Source organism: Camelus ferus, chromosome 1 (assembly GCF_009834535.1).
Source record: "Camelus ferus isolate YT-003-E chromosome 1, BCGSAC_Cfer_1.0, whole genome shotgun sequence".
Lineage (NCBI taxonomy): Eukaryota > Metazoa > Chordata > Mammalia > Artiodactyla > Camelidae > Camelus > Camelus ferus.
In genome coordinates this window covers 52,565,474-52,582,704 of record NC_045696.1, presented here as the reverse complement: position 1 = coordinate 52,582,704, position 17,231 = coordinate 52,565,474, and the positions used below count along the sequence as shown (strand labels likewise).

Below are 17,231 nucleotides of genomic sequence, written 5' to 3'. Positions count from 1 at the left end.
CCCACAGCTATAAAATGAACCTCAATAACATGTGCAGATAATCCACAGGCCTCATTATAATCAGTAGCTTCCACATCTTCTGCATTGTCACAAGTACCACAAAAAAGACAGAATTGATTTTTACTTCTTTTTCTCTGGCCCCCTACTGCAGGTTCTAATGAGCAGCAAAATGACCAAAAGGACAGCTACTATAGGAAGGAAAAGAAGAACAGAGACCTTACTGATCCTCTGACTTGAAAATGATTCCCTGAATAATTGGGAGCTGACTGTTTCACTGAGTACATGACCACACATTTGGAATGATGGATTCCTTTATGAATCTTATAGCAATTTAATATGACCTATAGCATAATGAAGTTGATTTTGAGGTTACAGTTAGGAGATCTACTATAAAATTGCATCCACTCTAATAAAGTTTCAATAGCCAGGTCTTGGGCAAAATTGAGGAGGTAGACTATGGATGCACTGCATCATAGGTGGGGCTCAACAGTACGTTCCTGACTGAGGTTTAAGTGAAATTAGCAAGTAAATTCAACCAGGCTTCCAGCTGACTCTTGTATAATCTCTGATCCACATCCTTGTATTAACAAGTACCAAATGCCTCTCACATTTTATCTGACTGTTTAGTGATCAACTGAATGGAATGTTATGGGAAAGAACAAGAAATCCTACTGGCTCATATAAGAGTGCAGACAGAGAACACTCACCTTCCCTATCTGCTGCCTCTGGCACTCATTAGTCACACTGGCGTTCAGGAAATGGCAGGCAAGTGCAAGAGCTGGTGGGAAATGGAAGCTACAGAAAAGGAAGAAAAGGAAAGGTAAGTATTTTTCCTAAACAATCATGTATGTCCTATTGATGTCTACCAAACAAGTATATGTTTGTGTTAACCAAATTCCTGCCTCCATCCCAGAATCAAAGGAGGCAAGTGTATGAAAATTTTATTTTATTTTATTTATTTAAAATTTTTTCCGTGATAAAAACTTTCTTTAATCCCTGGTTTGATTAATTATTCTATTTCCTATGTGACTCCACTGAACTCTTTACATATTTCCATAACAATATCTGTTACACTATGATGCATTTTGTTTATATACTTGCCATCTTTTTTAACTGAAGTAGAGTTGATTTACAATGTTGTGTTAGTTTCAAGTGTAGAGCAAAGTGATTTAGTTATACATATACATATATATATTCTTTTTCAGATTCTTTTTCATTATAGGCTATTATAAGATATTGAAAATAATTCCCTGTGCTATATAGTAGGTCCTTGCTGTTTATATATTTTATGTATAGTAGTGTGTATATGTTAATCCCAAACTCCTAATTTAACCCTCCCCTCTGCTTTCCCCTTTGGTAACTATAGTTTGTCTTCTATATCTGTGAGTCTATGAGTCTGGAAATTTTAGAGTAACTTTTTTTATCTCTGCTTTTGGCCATTAATAATTCAGAAGTTTTGAGGTCTAATTTCAGAATAACCTACCATGAGACAAAGAAAATTTATTTTTAATGATTACAGCATGGCTAGGCACATCTGGTTTTAATTTTGTATTACCTGATTAAAAAAAAAAATACATTGTTTAAATCAATCTTACTACAGGCTAGAATAGTGAAGTTCTTCTATAATGATTATTGGAGTTCGTACAATTTAATACTATAGGGAAGGGGAAATTCTAGTCTACTGTTGGCAAAAGAGTGGTAAGTATGAGAATTAAATTTGGAGCCAGATGACTTTTGCCGAATCTCTGTAGTGCCATTTTCTTTGTGATCATTATCTCTCTGAGTCTGAATTTTTTCATCAAAGACATGGATGAGACAAACTCTCCTTTACATATCTAAGATTATATAGTACTGTGTGTATTTTGAAGGATAATTTCTTAAATTTCTTAATACAGAGAGCTGAAATGTTGGAAGTGTGGGGTAGAAGTGGATTCACAATGGAGTTATTTATTGAACAAAATAGAGAGGAGGACATGGTAATGACTGGATATTTAGCTTACAAAACTCAGAAGATAGACTTAGTAATTGGGTAAAGCATAACTATAACTTTTTTGATTCAAATATACTTTCAACCCTCAGATTCCCTTGCACTGAAGTAAAATAGTCATGTCATGCTCATTACAATAGAACATATACCGCAGAAGACTACACAAGACAGTGATATCCAAAGAGAGATAAAAGGGAGAAAGACCTGGAGTCCTAGTGTCAAATTCTTTGGAGATAAATTAACACAGTAGAAAGTAGTGGCAACAGGAACTTACCCCAAGAAACAGAGAACTTTTTTTTTTGGCAGAGTGAATGGGAAAAGGGAAGGAGAAAAAGGGAAGAAGAGGCTGTTTCATTTTAATTAATTAGAAAAAGAGAGCAAGGAGATGGAAGATTCAGAGCTCAAAATCCTTGATCAAAGGAACCAATATCCTCCCCACTTCACCACAAATACCATTATCATTTCTTAACCTTATTGCCAATTGCTTGTTACAATATAGCTCTAAAAAACTTAGACTCAATCTGTTATCCACAAATACTAGAAAATTCCAACTGAAGTCTCCTTTTTTGCCCACTTCTATATTAGTCATATTTTCCTATTTCCATATTTTCTTCTTGCCACATTAACCAAAAGAGACCTTGCATCTGAGAATCTATTATCCTTAATGTATAGATTTTGATTTAAAATACTGAATTTGTATTGAATTTCAAGGAATGCCCTATGTAAAAAATGTCACCAAAACACCTAAATTAAGAGAAAGCTATGTTTAATTATTAAAATGGATGCTCTGCAAGTTTTAAAGAATGTACATGGGACTCTCTTCCATATAACAATCTGGGATAGGTTAGGTAGCTTCCTCTGAAAACAACAGATTGTTTAATGAATTATTTTGGCAGTTGGTAATATACTCTCTTGAGCCATTGTTTTTAGTAATCTCTTCAATTGAATTAAATATTTTTAGTTAAATCTCACATGTTTATACCTTGCTTCCCACATTTAAGCTCATTGAGAGCAGAGACCACTTCTTATAATTATTTATATTGCACAAAGAGTCCTGTACCTACCATAATAGGTGCTCAATCACCAAATGAGTGTTTGGATTATCTGACCAATAATTTATCTAACAACATAGAAATTCTGATTTTATCACTCTGGTGTTCCTTAATCTGATTTGTTTCTTTATAAAGTCTAACTATCAGATTCCTGGAACTGTTTTAATGAACAGGTGAGAATTACTTCTAAAAACATTTTCTATTTGTATGCCAACAGACAATAGCAAAGGTCTTGAAAATATTTTATGTTCTGTAATACTGTCATCTTTAGCAAAATGTTTAGCAAACATATTTTCATAGACATTATTAATATAAACCTAAATCCATAAGTTTAAATTAATAGGTTATAAATGTAATGTCAGAATTAACTATTTTTACTAAAATATAAATAATTTGATCCAAAGCCCAGAGTGTTACAATGCAAATAATTTTTAAAAATGTTTATCTAAATTTTAATGTAGATCAATAATTTTCAGAAGGTTTTGAGAACAGTGGGAACTTTTCAAAATAAAATTTATACAAATACCTTCAATAAAATTGATAAACATCTATTATTAAAGTGAAATTATTTCATAACATATTTGGAACAACTTATAAATTCCATTGAGAACAAGGCTTTTATGACTACAAAAGAATTTTAATTAGTAATTATAAAATCCTAGTCTCAACAATATATTTCACATCCAGATTTTATTTTAGTATGAAATAGTAGAAAAAAAATATGACTCACAAGGCTAAAAGCAACAAAGAACAATAGTTTAAAAAAATTTTTTAAAGATTGCTTTTTTAAAATTTTAGAGTATTTCTCAATTAAATCCATCCAGAAACCTAAAAGCAGGTGAATGGAAGATCTTTTATACAGAAGGATAAACACTAAAATTATCCAAACAATAGAATTACCCTAAAATTAGTTGAATGATTATCCATTCTTAATTATCATACTAGTGTAACAATTTTAAAAAACATTTGCTATAATGTCTGGCATATATTGATGGTGTAATTCTGCAATTAACTCATCAGTGGGGAGGGCCCAATTAAACATAATTGAATTGGATAACTCAAATCAGTAATGGCTGAATCAAAACTTACTCTCTCAGAGGCAATGAAAATCACTCGCATTTTACGGAACAAAAGTCATACACTGCCACGGTAGAGACAGTTCTTGTGCAACTAAAGGGTAGGCACACTAAAGAAAGCTAGAGCAAGAACAAGCACACAACATGCTTTGTCTGACCTTTTCTAAGGAGCTTTTACATCACCCTTTCCTCTAGTTTCTGCCAAGTGTAACTAATGTAAATGGTTTTGGTGCATTCAAATATACACAAAGGATTTCTCAACAAATAGAAATTCCATTAAAAATATTGCATGATGCTCTTTATAAGGATTAAGGAAATGAGTGTGCATTATAAATTCTGACTTTTGGCAGGAGAAAGACAGAATAATGTTTTGTATTCTCATTATGTACTGTTTAAAATTTAAGATACTGTAAAAAGTTTTCTGTTTTCAAAAAAAAATCCCACATGGTGTGGTTGATGTGAAAGTACAACCATTGTTTCATGTTTTCCAACCAGTTTACATAATTTACCTATATTAAATAACAGGTTTTCTAAGGTACATTTGCTTTTTAAAACTCATTCATTTCTTATCATACCATATGTCCCATATATCTCCAATACCCATTCATGTTAAAAACTCTCAGTAAACTAGGAATAAAGGAGAATTTCCTCAATTTAATAAAGAATGTCTAAAAAATACCAACAGATAACATCATCTTTAATGATGAAAAATTTGATACTTTCCTACTAAGATCAAGAAGAAGGCAAAGATGTTACCTCTCACCACTGATTTTCAACATAGTACCAGAAATTCTAGCTAATGCACTAAGACAAGAAAAGGTATACAAATGGGGAAGGGAGAAATAAAACTGTCTTTATTCATAGAAGACATGATTATCTATGTATAAAATCTGAAAAGATTAATTAAAAACTTCTGGAACTTCTAAGCAATTATAGCAAGGCTGCAGGATACAAGGCTAATATTCAAAAGTCAATTGTTTTCCTATATATCAGCAATGAACAAGTGGAATTAATGGTAAATTTTTTAAAAATATTGCCATTTATATTAGCATTCTCCTATAAAATGAAATACTTAGGTATAAATCTAACAAAATATGTACAAAATCTATATGAGGAAAAACCACAAAACTCTAACATACAAAATCAAAGAAGAACTAAATAAATGGAGAGATATTCCATGTTCATGGATAGGAACACTCAATATTGTTGAGATATCAGTTCTTCTCAACTTGTCTATAGATTCAATGTACTTCCAATGAAAATTTCAGCAAGTTATTTTGTGGATATCAAGAAGCTGAATCTAAAGTTTACATAGAGGGGCAAATGACCCAGAATAGCCAACACAATATTCAAGGAAAAAACAAAGTTAGGGGACTGACACTACTTGACTTCAAGATGTACTAAAAAGCTGTATGGTTACCAAGGGGGTAAGGGGGTAGGAAGGGATAAATTGGGAGTCCTAGATTTGCAGATACTAATATACATAAAATAGATAACCAACAAGTTTATACTGTATAGCACAGGGAACTATATTCAATATCTTGTAATAATCCTATGGTGAAAAAGAATATGAAAATGAATATACGTATGTTCCTATATGACTGAAGTATTGTGCTGTACACCAGAAATTGACACAACATTGTAAAATGACTACACTTCAACAAAAATATATTAAAAAAATAAAAAGCTGTAGTGATCAAGACAGCATGGTATTAGTAAAAAAAAAAAATAGACATATAAATCAATGGAACAGAATAGAGAACCCAGAAACAGACCTACATAAATAGTGTCAACTGATGTTTGACAAAGGAACAAAGGCAATACTAATAGAAAAAGATAGTATTTTCAAAAAATGGTGCTAGAAAAACTACTGGACATTCACATGCAAAATAACAACAACAACAACAACAACAACAGAAGGACTGTTATATATAAAGAATTCCTAGAACTCAACAATAAGAAAACAATCCAATTTAGAAAATGAGCAAAGACCTTAAGAGACACCTCATCAAAGAAGACATACAGATGACAGATAAGCATATGAAAAGATGTTCCACAATCATATGTCATCAGGGAAGTGCAAGATAAAACAACAGTGAGATACTACTACACATCTATTAGAAAGGCCAAAATCCAGAACACTGACAACAAGTCCAATGCTGGTGAGGATGTGGAGCAGCAGAACTTTCATTCTGGTGGGAATGTAAAATGGTATAGTCACTTTGGAAGACAGTTTGGTGATTTCTTACAAAACTAAACATATTCTTAGCATATGATCCAGTAACCACACTCCTTGATATTTAACCAAACTAGTTGAGAACTTATGTCCACACAAAAACCTGCACACAGATGTTTATGGCAGCTTTATTCATAACTGTCAAAACTTGGAAGCAAAATATGTCCTTCAGTAGGTGAATGGATAAATAAACTGTGGTATATCTAGACAACAGAATATTATTCAGTGCTAAAAAGAAATGAGCTATCAACCCATGAAAAGACAGAGAGGAGACTTAAATGCAATTACTAAGTGAAAGAAGGCAATATTAAAAGGATGCATATTGTCTGATTCCAACTATATGACATTCTAGAAAAGGCAAAATCATGGAGAGAATAAAAAAAGCAGCAGTGGCCAGAGATTGAAGGAAGGGAGGGATGACTGGGCAGAGCACAGAGGACTTTTAGGACAGTGAAACTACTCTGTATACTGATACTATAATGGTGGCTACATAACATTATAAATTTATCCAAACCCATTGAATGTGTAATACCAAGAGTGAAACTTAGTGTAAGCTATGAACTTTGGGTGATAATAATTTATCAATGTAGCTTCATCAATTGTAACAAATGTACCACTTTGATGGGGAACATTGATAATGAGGAAGGCTATGCATGTATGGGGGCAAGAAGTAAGTGGGAAATTACTGTACCTTCTGCTTAATGCTGTGAACATACAACTGGTCTAAAATAAAGTCTGTTAAAAGAAGTCCTTATCCCCTTAAAAAAAAAAGTCATTAGCTGTGACTCTTGGCTCCTCTGGAGATAGAAGTGTGTGTGTGTGTGTGTGTGTGTGTGTGTGTGTGTGTGTGTGTGTGTGTGTGTGGTGTAGTTGGATAGAAAAGGTGTTACTTTATTGGCACCCTTGTAATCTGTCCCTGGTTTCAATTGGTTGAGGTAGTTTAGTGCCAGCACCTCCCATCAGGTGCTGTGTGGATTGCTCAGATACCACCTCTTCTCAATTTCTAGGGATCTTTACCTGAAGCTCCCTTTATAGTACAAATGCATCTCCCCAACCTAGTAACTTTATTCCATTAGCCATAGGCCTGTTGGCTGAGATCTCCTAGATCTTCCTGACAACATTCTCAAAGTGCATCTAGACTATATCAAACAAATTCCTCTTAAGAGTACACACCAGGTCTATGGGATACATTCACAGATCTTTAGCCCACCCAAACTCTGGGCATGCAGACTGTCCCTGCCACAGCTACTTCTCTTTGCTTCTTATATGAGCAAGCAGCTTCAGACATGGCCTCGTGCTCAGTCCTCAAGACTGCATCAGACACAAGTTCACTGTTCCTCAAACTACAGGAAAGTTACTGAAGCTCTTTGATTGGTCCTATTGAAGTCCCTCACACCAGTTAAGTGAGGACGAAGTCCTACCCTCCCTTTTGGGAGGGTCAAAGTGGTGAATTCACATGACTTGATCTGAGCATCTCTCTAGGGAAAGCCTTTCTCAAATTCCCAACTTCCCTCTGTAGGCCTCTATGTCCCCCTTTATAGGTTAAAGGTATGTGGTAAGCAAAGGGTCATAAAATGGGTATTTTCAAGCCTCCTTTGCAAATTCTGTGAGGATGATTCATCACTTCACTTTGGATTATGAATTCAGAATTTGCCACCTTCTTATGTCCCTTTTAGGGATTCAGTCTAAACAATGAGTTTCAAAAAAACTCATTTAAACATCTTGCTATATAAAAAAGTCTTTCTTCTAATGATCTACAAGTCCAAATCTACAAGTAATACATAGCATTTCCCATATTCATGTATTTGTGTAAATGAGTGACTTCTGAGCCAGGAGCAAAGCATGCACCAAACAGACATGCTTGAGCCTACTTGGCCTTTAAATGAGCTCTGTAGACATGTGTTGCAGAGACATGTAGGTGTAAATCAAAACAAACCCCAAGGAATAAGAGTTTTTCTAATCTATGACATGTTATACTAAGCTTAAATACATGCAGAGTGATGACAGAAAAAGCATTAGGAATGCACAAAACTTAGCTCACCTGACAATAATAAATAATGGGTGTGGTCTTTAACATATTAATGTACATAACATGCTTAAGTGTCTATAGTATTATCTATTGTAGGACTGCAGTTTTGAGAGTGAAAAATAACATTTAAAGGATAAAATTAAAATCAGACATTTATATAACAAGGTACAGCAGAGAGAAGCCAATGGCTCTTGGTTATTTTTATTTAACTATCGTTTAAAACTCCGCTAATCTCTTTTGTGCATTTCTATCAGCATAAATAAAGAATACTTATTAAATATGTATGATAAACTTCCTATCATCTTTAAAAATTGAGTTCTGCAACATGTGAGTAAATTAACAGCCAGATATTGATATAAAAGAGGAAACTCTCCATGATTGGATTTGTGATTTTTGCGTATTTGAAAATGTGCCTACTACCCCCATAACTGTCTCTAAGTCCAAAGGAATACAGAAATATTTACAAGGGCTCAAAAAGATGGGCAGATGAAGCAAAGCTGAACCGTTCGAAAGATGGCTCATTGAAGGAAGAGGAGTAGAGGTGGGAAGAGGCCACAAATTTGGGAAAAGCCTTCCCTCCAAACGTATAAACCCAGATCATCAATTAATATTTCACACAGACTAAAAAAGTAGAAATCTGGGAATTGTTAAATCCCACTTTTTTATAATTTCATGTGAATTAATTTAATTGAAAACCTACATAAATGAAATAAACTGCATTCTGAATCTGGGTGTTGATTTTAATGAACTCAAAGAGGGAAGGGTCACTTGTAGCTTTGGGCATTGGCAGAGGATAGCAGGGGGCCTGGGTGGGGTAACCCAACGCGAATCCTGTAGCAGCTGAAAAGTATACAAGGATTTTGGGAAAATGAAGAGCAATCAGAAAAAGTGAGATAGAAGAGATGTACAAAAATTTCTCTTTTGAAAAAAAAAATTAAGACCCTGAAGAAGCTTCTGAAAGTTGCATGACTTGTATACTCTAGTTTCCCAATGACCCCCAAGGTATTAGGACTAGAGTAGAAGATTGGGACGTCAGTCTCTTCTCCTCCCATCTCTTCAATAGCCTAGTGTCTGTCTTTCCAATGCTCAAATCTTTCTCCACTCAGGGTACAAGGAAAGGGAGAAAGAAAGGGAGGTAATGACATGCACATGTACCTGCTAGGAGTCTAGATACCCACCTCCTCTTTATCTAACGCCCTCCTCAGCTCTCACTTGTTATTCTGGCTCATTGTTATAGCCCCAGACTTCACTATTCACTGTGTTTTGCTTTAAGAATTCCCCCAAGGAACTCCTGTATTTTTCTGCTTTTCAAGATGTTACACATCTTCCCCACTGGACTAGAGTGAGAGGAGAACACAACTTACTCAAAATGATTGATCGACAGGCACATGTTGTTGTTACATTCATGGAGATAATTTAGCAACCATTTATCCTCTCAGCTCAGAGGTTCAGTTTCAAGTCTTCTCCCTCCTAGGGGGAAAAAAGACTAAGCTTCACCAAGATCTGCAGCCATCATGAGACAAGCAATGTGAGATTGTGGAGAGCTAGTACATACTGTGACATTCATTTCCTTCGAGGCTGAGTCTGTCCTTCTGCCCTCTGCCAACATGTACACAAGCTTCCATCTATTCAATCATATAAGTAGCTTTGAAAGTAAATTAACATGATGATTTAGCAGAGATGTAAAAGAAATCAAGTATGAAATAATCTTTATAAATCTACAGTAGATATGCAAATATGTGTCTGGGTGTGTATGTGGTGATGATGATGAGGGGATGGTAGTGTGTATATGTTTGTTGTTGTTTTTTTTTTTAATTAACATGAAAACATTAAGGGTATATACCCTTAATGTTTACTTTACTTACGGAAAGTAAATTTGACACTTGGGAAAGGAAGTAACCCAGTAAAATATGACTGAGGCAAATAAAAATTTGATAGGCCAAATAGATTCTTCCAGGTTTAATGACTTTCGAACACTGTATATAAAAGGTTGATGTAGCATTTTTGTGTTGCAAGAGTCTGGCTTCAAAAAGATAATACAGGATAAGCCTATTGCAAGAAAGAGGCTCAATTACAGATTTCCACCTTTAAAGAAAGGAAATGGCAGGAAGCATATTATTTATTGCCCAGGTATAATATTTACTGCTGAAGAGCTTAGACAAAAATAGAAAGCTGGTGAGTAGGTTGGGAGGGTGAGAGGCAAAAGGGCCTGACTTGTCATGAGTGCCTATAGGGTACTCGTTATTGCACATTCATTTTTCATTCATGATATCTTTCATCCTGGAAATACTAATCTGATAAGGAGCATGAATGATTCCACAAACTATGCGCTAGCAATAACAATCAAGATGTGACATTAGTCATGAAGGCCTTTATGATTCTGACATTTAACACCTAGGACAGATCCACGGTGGCTAATTAACAACGAGGTCATTCTGACATGGAGTGGGCAAGCACCTTCCCTCAGCTCACTGGGATTATCCTAGGCCATATACGCTCTTTCACGTCACACATTACATCTTTGCAAGAGCACATCATTTCCACATTTGAAACCTGTATTTAAGTTCAACGTAGTAATAATGCTTCTCTCAAAGAGAGCCAATCTTAAACCTACTTCTGTCTTACTCCTACACCTTTGAGTATTTGGGGGAATTTCTACTGTCTTTTTGTTATCTGATATTAGACATCAGATTAAGAATTCAGTCACAATGAGCTTAAAGTCTGGCTGGAACAGCAGGATTTATGTTAAGATACTGAACACAATGGAGCATTCTCAGAGGGATGGAAAATGGCTGACTCTTGTGAAAGATGATTATAGCAAAAAAAGGGATGCAGGAAGTGTATTCAGATGGTTTAAATCAGGGGAAAGCCTTTAACTTGACAAACTAGGATTCTTCTCCCAATACTAAAGTATCACACAATGTGGTATTTCAACTGAGTTGCAGAGATACGTAAGAAATTCTTTTTCAACTTAATGAAATGATAGATGGGAAAATAAATTTGAGGGATTATGGGAATAGGCAAGACTTTCTTGTTAGTCTCTTAATGCCAATGTGGTCCTTTATTTTTTCATGTCAGTTCATGCTAAATGTAAAAAAAAAAATAGAAAATAAAAAGTGAGATTTGGAGAAGTAGCTAAGACTAATCATTGCACTGGGAGCTGACAGCACTAGTAATAACAGAAAGGGATGCATATATTGGAAAGGTGGGAACAGGGAACAAAGTCCAACTTTGCAAAGTGCAAAGTCAAAGAGGGAGTCAGAGAGGAGAAATGCCATTATCCTGAATATGCTAATTTGGTGGCTAAGCCAAAGAGGTATTATTTTATTTTACTTTATTTTTGCTTTAATTTAAATTTTTGATTAGACTTTGAGAAGAAGATGGGAATTGAAAAAAATCCTCTCTGAATGATGGTATCTTAGAGTTAGGAGAGATTTGGAAGGAATCATTTCCCTCAGGCATGGCACTGCACAGCTGGCATTCCTTCTCCAGGAGCTGACAAATGGTCAGCTCCTACCTGGGCACAGCCAGAGACCGTCACATAGTTGTAGTTATTAGAAAGGTCCTCCACAAACTGAGTTACAATCTTTCTTCCTCTCACTTCCCACAATTTATCTTCATTCTGTCTTCTGGAGCTACGCAGAATAATCAGAATTCTTCTTTTCCAGGGAACAACCTCTCCAAATAACCTTGGAGAGAGAGTCAGGACAAAACAGCAAAGTGATGGGACTTTTAGTTATAAGAAGGTAATTTCTCAGGTACATTTAAAAGGGAAAAGATGTTTGAATGGAAGGAGAAGAAAGCTGAATTTCCAAATTAAGAGAAATTACAATAAAACACAAACAAAGTAGTACACTTATAAATATAACTTGGAAGAAAAGAAGCTGTTGATAACATGAAAGATGTAGAAAAAAGGAAAATGTACTTATAATCCAATTGAAGAGGAAAGAAAATATGAATAAGTATAATGAATATAATGCACTAAAACTAAGATCAAGCTATAGTACATCATTGCCATTGAGCCATGATTGGTATGGTAAGTATTCTAATTTTAAGTTATGGAGTATAAAAAGATATTCTGAATTGCATTTAGTGAGGTAAAGCATCTACTCATGCTCTTTTTGGCCATTTGTATATCTCCTTTGGAGAAATGTCTACTCCAGTCCTTTGCCCATTTTTAAACTGAATTCTTTTGTTGTTGTTGAGTGTTAGGAGTTCCCTGGTACTTCACTCTTTTTTATTGTGGAATAATATTCCATTGTAGAACTACATCATATTTTATTTTTCCATTTCCAATCTTTTAAAATTTAGAAGGCTTTTTATAGTATTAACAACAGCACAAAGGGATAGCCACTGAACATCCTCATATGTGGAATAAGAAGAATAAATACCCTGTGGTCATAAAACATGTGAAATACTATAAAAGATAGGAAGAGGTATAAAATAACTGAGCAGTTTTCTGAGCAGACAAGTCAGATGGAAGCAGACACACTATGAACAAAACCTTCATGTTATTAAGGCAGAATGTGCAACGCCTTTCTGATGACATCATGTAATTAGAAAGCTTCAGAAAATCCAAATACAGTAAAACTCCAAAAGCAATATACTTTTAGATACTGTCATGCTATCTTCAATAGGACAAGGAAATAAATTAATAAAACATAGAGACTTTCTCTCTAATAAAACATTAAGCTATTTCCCAAAACACACAAACAAAACAAAGAAAAAAGTTTAAAGTAGTCACAGCAAAAAAGTCTGATATCTAAGAACAACCCCATGTCCACACAGAAATCAATAACAGAAAAACAAAAAACTGACTTTTTCAGAGCCTATTAAGTTATACAAAAACAACAGACATCCTTTCCTTTCCATCACCCTCCACACACATGTAGTACTGAGTTCACTTCTAAACTAAACATTATATCTTTCTACTTCTTTTTATCTCTTCTTTTTTTACTTGAGTCCAAGACTCGAGCAATGCTTGCTTAGATTACAGCAACAACTTCCTAACCACCTCCCTCCTTCTGCTGTTCCTGTTCCCTTGCATCTCATTTCAGCAGTTGTAAGAGTTATTTTCTTAAAATGTAATTCAGGTCATATAGATCCTCTGCTTGAAATTTTTTTATGGCCTTGTACTTCAACCTTTTCCAAGGCTCTGTATTACCTGGCTCATGTCTATGACTCCTAGCCTCGCCTTCTGTCTGTCTTGCCCTTGCTCACCTTGCTCACCTTGCTCACCAGTCTCCAACTCTGGTGGCCTTATTTCAGTGCCTCAGCATCTCCCACTTTGGGTCTTTTGCACATGCTGTTCCTTCAGCTAGGAGTGCTTGCCCCTCCCCCTCTTTCCTATGACTGTCTGTAGATCTCACTTCCCCAGAAAGGCCTTTCCAAACTACTCTGAAATGGCACCTCAAAAATCATTTATTTTTATCTATTTATTTATTGTGGGGGGGGAGGTAATTAGGTTTACTGACTTATTTTTAGAGGCAGTACTAGGGATTGAACACAGGACCTTGTGTATGCTAAGCATGCACTCTACCACTTGCACTATACCCTCCTCCCAACACATTTATTTTTAATATTACCACAGTGTTGCTCTCCTTCTTGACATTTATCCCAGTTTACAATTATTCTTATTCACTCGATTGTTAATTTTGTTATCATAAGTAATATCCTACTAGACTATATGATCCATGAGACTGCATCTTTCTCCTTTATTATTGGACTCCCAGAGCCTAGCACAATGCTGGCATATAAGAGACATGCAATAGTTATTTATTAAATTAATATTTGATGGTGACTATGCTATCTAGGTTTACCTATGAGTCAATATTATACAGATTATACCAATCAATCAACTACATATCAATATTGTAACCAAATTTTTCATAACATCTGAATCAGATAGCATGTTGTTCTCAAACATTTATACCAAATAATCCAGATAAAAACAACTCATTTGGAGAATCTGTGTCTTTGTTGACAATCAAATTATTTGTACTTCATTAGAGGTTTACTATCTATTATCCTGTACTTGAATACATATGGCTGAACATTTATTTGTCCCAAGAATTGAAAACCAGTAACAAAACTGTGGAGTATTAGAGCTAGCTGAAAGACATTAAGTCATCTGGTCAAGTTTGTTACTCAGTGTAGACATCTCTACGTCTCTGGGAAAAATCATCAAGCTAGAACATTTGCTAGATTAAAGAGTTCATTAACATAGCCCAAGGTCTAAATCCTGGTTTTCATTTAGTTGGTGACAACTGGCACCACTGTTCCATATTCTGGGTCATCACAGTAAATTCCGACTTTGATACCATGGCAGCTTTGTTATTTGAAAACAGCTTTTATGTAAATAAGGATAGCACTAAGACTACATTTACCTGGATTTCCAAAGAAATGTCACATTTAGGACTTCTGACACAAACACAGGACATCTTAGAGGTCCTGGTCCAAGAGAATGGTGTAGGATTTAGCACAAGTCTCCACACAAATCAGTCTGTTTCTTCTGTTGTGTATCTTCCTTATAGTCTCCCACCTCAGTTAACACTTGGAAGAACTAATCAAGTTTGTGGTAATACATGAAATGAAGAAAAATACATTTGATGACTGAGAAAAGTTGACTTTTCAGAACTCAGTAAGTGAAATCATAAACATGAACAAAAGTTAACTAAAGATAGTAACTGACCCTAGAAAGAGACTGACTTTTTTATACCTTCAGGGTTTGTAATCAATGAATTCATTCTTTTTTCTCTTAACTCTTTTTCTGTGAACAACTTACCAGTCTGCTCAGAGATAATCATTAGCTTAATTGACTTTATTATTCTATTTGTGATAAAAATTAAAAACTCACAAAAAATAAGCTCAATTAGTGAATTTGTAATTCTTGTCAAAAATAACTTTTTCTCATGAAGTATTATGCTAAAATATTTTAGGAGGTAACCAAAGTGTGTGTGTGTGTGTGTGTGTGTGTGTGTGTGTGTGTGTGTATAGATATATCTTACATTCCTAAACAATTTAGGTCAGTAAGTGACTGAAAACAGGTACAAAAGGAATCTTGCAATACAATTTTTTCCCCAAATTTCAATATTTTCCCAAAGCTAGACATGTTTCATGACTCCAGGATTTTTATATATGTCTCAACTTCTCATCCTTGGCAACCAAGATTGAACTGTACCACAATTCTTCTTAACGTTTTACCAGTGAGATCTTCAATCCTTCATAGTGTGGAATTACAGAATGACTTCCACATATATAAGATGGAGAAGTTCATTTTTTCATTAAAACAAAAACCAGTAAACTCTTACTGATTAAAAGCAGAGGAAGAACATTAATGAATATAAATTTGTGGGTTATAATATGTAAAATAAACTAAGTTTTATTGTTTTTAATTGTCCAGAAAAGCTCAAATTTGAGAATGTATTGCCAAGCACTAGCCCTACTGAAATAACTTAGTACCAAAAAATGGTTTATTTATTAACATATCAAACCATAGCAGAGCAGAGCAAACAGTCTCTGCCGCAAATATTCAACTCTGCTGGTGTGCCAGGAAAGCAGCCAGAAAAAAGACATAAAGAAATGGTGTTTCTGTGTCCCATTAAAACTTTTATTTTCTAAAGTAGGTGGCAGACTGGATCTGCTTGGCAGGCCATAGTTTGCCAACTTCTTACGCTAAAGGTATAACCTATGCAGGATGGAGGATACATTTTTTGGAAATGGAGGTGTTAACTCAGTCAGCCTAACCTAAGCAGAGTTAGAGCACATCATTCTAACTTAGTCCCTGTGGAGATACGGTCTCCTCACCTTTCCGTGGACACTGCTCCTGAAGACACTTCGGGCCTTCACAAGGTTTCATCTGACTATCTGATGTATAACTATGGGTCACCCCTGCAGGACTATCAGAGATGTGCATCTCTGGTGCCCTTCATAATGCCAAAGTTCTCCTAGTAATTCTTACATGCCTGCTGTCCCTTACCCCTTGTTCTTGATCCTTTCCTTGAAGGTGACTAGAACACCCTCTGTAAAACCTGTAGGATACAATTCAGTGCAGTAGTACTAAAGCTGTCACTAAGGAAGATCATCGAGTGCACAGGTTTGTCAGCTACAAGAGTCTCTACTACTCCCCAGAATAATGGCAGAGGGAGATGCCACAGCTGAGAAAACAGTCAAATGAAAAAAAATTCACCTTAGGACAACACAGACAAGTCTTCATTGATTGAGAACATTTGCAAAACAATGTGCTACTTCATTAGCCAAGAGTGGACAATTCAAAGCCGCTGTGCCAGCTCTCAGTGGTCATGAGGGAATTCAGCCATAGAAGCCTGTGTGTGTGTGTGTACATATATATGCAATGTACTGAGTGGACTGTTACATATGCATCCAATTTTTAAAGTAAATCAGAGACATATAGGATTATATCGATTCAGTTCTGTGCAGAGAAAACAGGGACACATGTTTACTACACCTTGGGGAATTTGTCTAGTACAAAACAAAATCCTTACATTCATGGAACTTGTAATCCAGTAACCTTTAAAATGGGGAGAATATATTTAAATCTATATTAAAGTGTTTTTAATACTTTGGCAATTTGTGGTCAGCCTTGAATGCAACTGTTTTAGAAAGAATCAGGGAAATGTACATCAATTTTCAGTAACTGGGCTAGAGTTGAGAGGTGGTGTGCAGCACATGGATGGATTCTATCCAAGTTTCAGATAAGGTGACCTAGGTGAGGCAGGTCAGAGATCAGTATGCATCCTCTGGAGTCCTGTGACGCTGTTCAAGAGAAGCAATGAAAGAGCTATGGACCATAGGGGCATCACTGCAGGAAGAAGGGAGGAAGGGAGGGATG

At 35.3% G+C, this 17,231-nt stretch overlaps 1 long non-coding RNA gene across 6 annotated transcripts in view; it reads right to left on the bottom strand.

The window, feature by feature from the left end:
* LOC116663657 overlaps positions 1-17,231 on the bottom strand; it is a 333,860-nt gene that overhangs the window by 75,429 nt on the left and 241,200 nt on the right. For 5 of the 6 annotated variants that reach the window (XR_004319922.1, XR_004319919.1, XR_004319918.1 and 2 more), the window contains one exon: positions 708-795. This is a non-coding gene — a long non-coding RNA (uncharacterized LOC116663657). Of the gene's footprint in view, positions 1-707; positions 796-9,744; positions 9,922-17,231 lie in introns of those variants that run through there. The other variant, XR_004319923.1, reaches the window with a different exon arrangement.